The 5,768-nt window shown below is 43.3% G+C and overlaps 1 long non-coding RNA gene across 5 annotated transcripts; it reads left to right on the top strand.

Annotated features, from left to right (window-relative positions):
* The first annotated feature begins 245 nt into the window (after positions 1–245).
* LOC119365367 lies at positions 246–5,258 on the top strand. 5 transcript variants are annotated; one of them, XR_005175484.1, is made up of 8 exons: positions 246–546; positions 654–776; positions 1,062–1,172; positions 1,269–1,602; positions 2,423–2,476; positions 2,843–3,020; positions 4,046–4,097; positions 4,922–5,258. It is a non-coding gene; the product is annotated as an uncharacterized LOC119365367 (long non-coding RNA). The 5 variants fall into 5 exon arrangements; XR_005175488.1 differs by having other exon boundaries at positions 246–776; positions 1,275–1,602; XR_005175485.1 differs by having other exon boundaries at positions 246–776; positions 4,053–4,097.
* Positions 5,259–5,768: the final 510 nt, after the last annotated feature.

Below are 5,768 nucleotides of genomic sequence, written 5' to 3'. Positions count from 1 at the left end.
TTTTTACTGCGTTTTTTACCGTTCTGTGCCGCTGGCGTGTGGGCCCGTTCGCGGGTGGGCCTCCGTTGTCAGCGACCGTGGCTCGGTTCCGGTCCGGTCGCCCCGTCGCGCGCGTCGGCGGGGGAAAGATCTCGTGCCACCGCACGTTATATCTTGCCTCGCCGAGGGGTATTTTGGTCTTTTCGGGCGTGCGTGCTGTGCGGTGGTTGGCCCGTGCGACTATGGGATGGGGGAGGGCAGCGGCTTGCCCTGTCGTGCTCTCATTCGTCCCCTTATCTCCTTCTCTCCTCCACTCCCCATCGCGTCCCTCTCCTCAGCCGCCACCGCCATCGCCGGGAGGGGCCGCCGCTCGCGTCGCTCTCCGCAGCCGCCACCGCCCCTCCCCTTCCAAACCCACCGAGATGACGGCGTCGGCAAGGTCGGGTGGCTTGCTCGCGCTCACGGAGGCCGAGGTGGTCGCGGTGCTCTGGGTCGTGCGCCGCCTCCGTCGCCGGCAGGAGGGGGCCGCAGAGGCCGCCGCGCAGCCCAGCGACCAGGAGCTCCCCAGTGAGCAGCCGTTCCGCTTCGCCGTCTGCCTCGTCCTCTTTGCCGTCCTCACTCCGTCCTCTTCTATGTTTTCTGGATTTGCCGCCGTCGCCTTCTCCGCTCCCAAGATAGCCTCGCTCTCCTCCTTGGTGCCCAGCGGGAGAGGCAGCGGACGAAAATCGATGACGCCGACCCCCTCCTCCACGGCAGCGCGTTCGTCCCCGACGACACCCAGCAGCAGCTCACTCCCGGTACTACTACCCTCCCTCTTCTCCCTCCCTCTCTCTCACTACGGTTCTTGGATGGAGGAGGCACTGCTGCTCGTTCCTGACTTGGTTTAAAATCCATACAAGTTTGCATTGAAGTTCTTCAGCAGGTGGCCTACAAGGAGGCGCCGTATCCTACCATGTCTTACGACGGAAGGAAGTGCAGACTGATTAATTACATGCTTAAAGTTTACACTGGAAAACCATTATTCTTGCTAGGATTGTTTCTGAATGTTTCAGATTCATGGTTTTCTGCTCTGATTTTTACAGGCCAAAACGAGGCAGCGTTCCCAAATGTGAAGCAACAACCCGCAGAAAGATGAGCAGGAGCAGATCGGGGATGAAGCCAAGATCTACGATGGTGATTCTTCCAATAAAATGGTACATCACATGTTCACCTAGCAACTTCTCCCAGAACCATAAGTCAGCCACTAAACATATTCAATCTACTTGTCATTCTGACATGTCAACTGATAGATGCAGGTGGCCAATAGCTTGATGGTGTCGTCGATATTGTCTCCTCCAGCGTCAAGGAACCAGCTAAAAACGTGATCGTCAAGCAAGCGACGCTGAGCAAATGTCAGGTGCCATCACGCACCATGGCGTGGCAATCAGATTGGCAATGTGTTCGATGCAGCGTACAATGCCAATGATCAGTTCATTTTTGTGGATTGTTGTGGGGGATTGAGGCTTTAAAGCACATGAATTGCAGCAGGAATTGTTCAGGATGCTACTGCTGTTGCTACTTGGCGCGTTACCATCACCGGGAGGAGCGACGGCCATCCACATCGCCATTGCCATCGTCCTTCAGGTGCTCTTCCTGTCGCTCTCGTCAACCCCCTCCTAGCCACTGATCTGAGATCTCCTCTCCATTTATTATGGCATAGCTTGCAACTGTACCATATATTTGAGTGATAGGATTGTTGTGCAGACTATAATGTGGAATCAAGATTTTGGTTGAGAGAGAGAGAGAGAGAGAGAGAGGATCGCGATCTTTCTTGTGTCCTGTAATCAGATATAAAGGACACTATATTTATAGTAGATTAGGCACATGGTTCATTGCTGGCTTGCTAGACCTGTGTGGCAAACGCCAATGTGTTTATCTGTACATATAGCGGCCTCTTTGAATTTTTCTTTCTCTAGGAGATGATGCTGAAAATGATCACATTTATGAAGTTATGCTCTGCTTTGGCGCATGTTTATATCCTAATCCAAGTAACTGGTTCTCTCTTCTACTGTGCCTTTGATAATTTTCGTGGCATTTGCATCTAATTATCTGCATGACAAGATTTAGTGTGTGTCAGGGACACTGGAATGATTTTTACCTGAACAATTGAAGTGTGAATTGAATTTACGAGTTGTTATCACTGAAAGTACAAACTGTGAATGTTTCAGATCAAGTATGTGTAGGTAGTCGCGTCTTTAGGAGGTCTGAATATATTATTTGCTGTCACTGACAGACATAGTATGATCGTTTGCTCCTTGGGAGGTCCGTTCCTTCAAGTACAGCTAAAGCAAAGAAACTCCAACTTATTTTAGTGTTTGAGATTCTGATTACCAATTTGCAACAATGTCCATGCCGTTTGGTATTGCACTCTAATTATTTTCTTTGCTCATTTGTTCTCCTGCAGATGGTTTACGTCTTAACTGTCTACAACAAAAACGATAAACAGCACCGCATCCGGGTACCAAAGCCATCCATGCATTTCATATTCCTCTCGTCATACACTTGATCATAAAAATCAGCTTATTTGATTACGACCTGCCATTTAAGCTATCAAACTACTGTTATTGCAACTGGTCTTGAAAGGACAATAACCAGTTGGTTTCATACTTCATAAATCATGTTTGGCGCCACTTGGATTTGGTTGAGGTGTTGGACTGCATCGTGGATCTGATCAGGATTATTTTAGCTTGGATTTTGTCTTCTTTTCTACCTCTTATTTCACTTTCAGTTAGCTGCTCTTTGGGTTCTAGCTATCTCCTTTTCGTTAATTTTTCTTTTCTTTGTCTTCGCCTTGACACTGGATTGTATATGAGCTGTTTTGCAGGTACTAATGTTGGTGTGAGCTCAAGGCAAAAGGCAAAACCCATTTGTAGTTTCAGCTTTACGGGGTGTTGTCAGCAATGATTGATGAGGTAATTGGTTGAGCTACTTTTGGAAGGGGCGACGGAAATCATAAAAACTACGATTGCAATGGAGATTCAACATATAGAAAGATGGAAGAGGTTCCGATTCTCTCTCTCCCATCCAATTTCTTTTGATTTAATCCCCAGTCTTATTTATCTATGCCTACATGGTGTGCGACTTCAAGGAAAGATTACTCTGTAATATTAGTGCTTCACTGCCTACTCAATAGTGTCCTTTTTTTCTTATGAAATTTAGCTGCAGTCATGGATCACTTACATGTACATTATGTTACATCTCACGGTTATCTGACTTTCTTACGCAATATATATTTCTGTCATTCACATATATATGCTTAATTCGTGGAGAAATATATCTTTTGCTATAACATAATGTCGATGATGATGGCCATAGAATCAGCCAGCTCACCTGTACTAACCTTCTTAAAAGATAGATCTATGGCCCTTTAGGTTATTTGCTAGGCATATCATCTAATCCAATTTACTTACAGTCAAGTGCATCCCATCAATCACATCAATAAAAGAATATATGGTATTAGAGTCCGTCAGAGATTTTTGTTCTGCTATGCCCTTTCAGGTCCTGATTCAATAACTTTCTTATAAGTTTCTTTATTTTGTCCTATTAGATTCCAAATCTGACTTTGGGCGATTGCTTGAGGGAGTTTCCACTTCTTTTTGTGTGTGTGATTCTTGCTATAATGGCTGAATTGGTGCTGTTGTGTGCATACTATTGAAGCACCTATTAAGTTTAAACCATCTGAAGAATTTGACAAAAGTGATGATAATAAGATAACAATATTTCTTAAGCCTACATTTAGTTTGTACGGGCTTATTTTGGAAAGGCTTTGAGAGGTTGTCTGAATCACGACCTTATGTTAATAGAATTAAATATAGTTTTGTACAGATATTTCATTTTGCATAGGGCTACAAAGTACAATCAAACAATCTGCACCTTAACACAACTGTATTTCCTGGACTCTCCAATTTAGGATCTGAGCATTGAGGCGTTGAATATGTCTATATGAACTGTAGTTCTATATTTCCTGTTACTCGAGTGTTTTGATTTATGGAGTTATTTGTCTATTGATTTGATGTTCTGCGTCTAGAATGCAGAATGCCCAAATAGGAGGACGTGTTGCTGCTCCTATATTTATGGAGGTAGGAAGTCATGCATGGATTTTTTTATCAGACAAATTTATATTCTTCAGATTAGTAATCCTATATTTTTCTGAGAGAGATATATATTTCTTCTTGCTCATTCTTTTGAGCCTAGAGCCAGTAGAATAATTAGAACATGCCTCGAGTATTTGTGCCATCTGCATACACTTCAGCTCAAAATAATAATGTGCTTCCTGTTACTTGCTTTGTCTTGGTAATGTACATACATCAACTGTGATATATAATTGGTAGTAGATAAACAATATTTGTTATGCAGTGAATGATTTTAGATTCTTCCATGAAAGCATCTTCCCCCTTTTGTGATTTGCACTACATGAAATGAGTTGCGATCATTGTCGTGATATATTTCTTCTCTGAATATTTATTACCATGTAACTTGAGTATCCGGTGTGTATAGTTGATTAGTTGTATACCTCATTTTAAGAAAGGAAAAAAATCATGAGTGTCCATTATACCTGAATCATAAATTACTACTGCGCACTGATCAGGGCGTGTAGCATCAGACCTACAACTTACAGAAAACAGAAAACAACTCAAGTAATGATGCTAAAATATTTTGGTTTGAGCTTGAGACTTGGTTACAGCAGAAATTTCTCATGGAATATACTTAAATCCATGGAAAATAATAAATTGAGGTCTTTTATTATTGTTTTGCAGGTTATGAACATGATCTTATTGTGCTCCACTTGATTCATAACTAAATGTCACAGTAGTAGCTCATATGCACTTCTGCTTTGCTGTACAACCATTTATTGCTTTGTATTGCCAGCATGCTCTAAAATGTTTGGAACATGCTTTTGCAGATTGCTTTTTTATGTGGAGAGGTTTTATTGTTTCAACCGAGTCAAATGCAAAAGGAAGGCACACATCTGCTTCCCTCCTGATGTTCACATATACTGTTGATGTTGAAATAATTATTAAAGACTGAACTATAGAAAGATGGGATCAGAATTAGGAGATATGTAAATATGTAATTTCTCTCGAAGATGAGCTCAGAATTAGAAGAACCATATCTGTTGATCTCTTTCACTATCGTTAGGACCTGCTTTTGGTATATCATGATACATTTTCCATGACATGCTCAAAGTGATATAATGAACTGAACCATTTTATTATTACAAGTTACTCCCTCTTATGTCATTCTTTGATCCTTTGATCTGTTTGTTGCCATGTACCTTTGCATGTTGCAGACATGTGAAATATATATTGTATATTACCATGTTATCTAAAATGGTACATGTGGTATTATAGTATATAACTATACACATGTTTAGCCACAAGTGTGGGGACCCGGCAACGCGCACCAAGGCGGGCTACAGGTCTAGTTGAGGATGTAGAAGCATGTCTCGTTCTTGTACAACCAATGCGCAAAGCCACGAGTGACGACGCCGGCACGCGGCCCACACCTGGTGAATTTGGGAGCTAGGCGGCAGTTGACAGGCGAGCTCCAGCTCTGTTTGGTAGAGCAGTACATGTAGACGTACATGAGCCCATGTTCGTCGGTGTACGTCAAGAGAACTTGAAACGCAGACTCATCTTGCCAATCCAGATTTCTGACTGCAGCATGGTCCGCGCTGGTGAGAATGGCGCAGCCAGTTAGACCGCGGTCCAAGATTCTATGCTGGTCGATGGGAGGCGGCGGGAGGAGAT

The sequence above is a fragment of the Triticum dicoccoides genome, chromosome 2B, assembly GCF_002162155.2.
Source record: "Triticum dicoccoides isolate Atlit2015 ecotype Zavitan chromosome 2B, WEW_v2.0, whole genome shotgun sequence".
Taxonomy (NCBI): domain Eukaryota; kingdom Viridiplantae; phylum Streptophyta; class Magnoliopsida; order Poales; family Poaceae; genus Triticum; species Triticum dicoccoides.
This window is presented reverse-complemented; position numbering and strand designations above follow the sequence as displayed.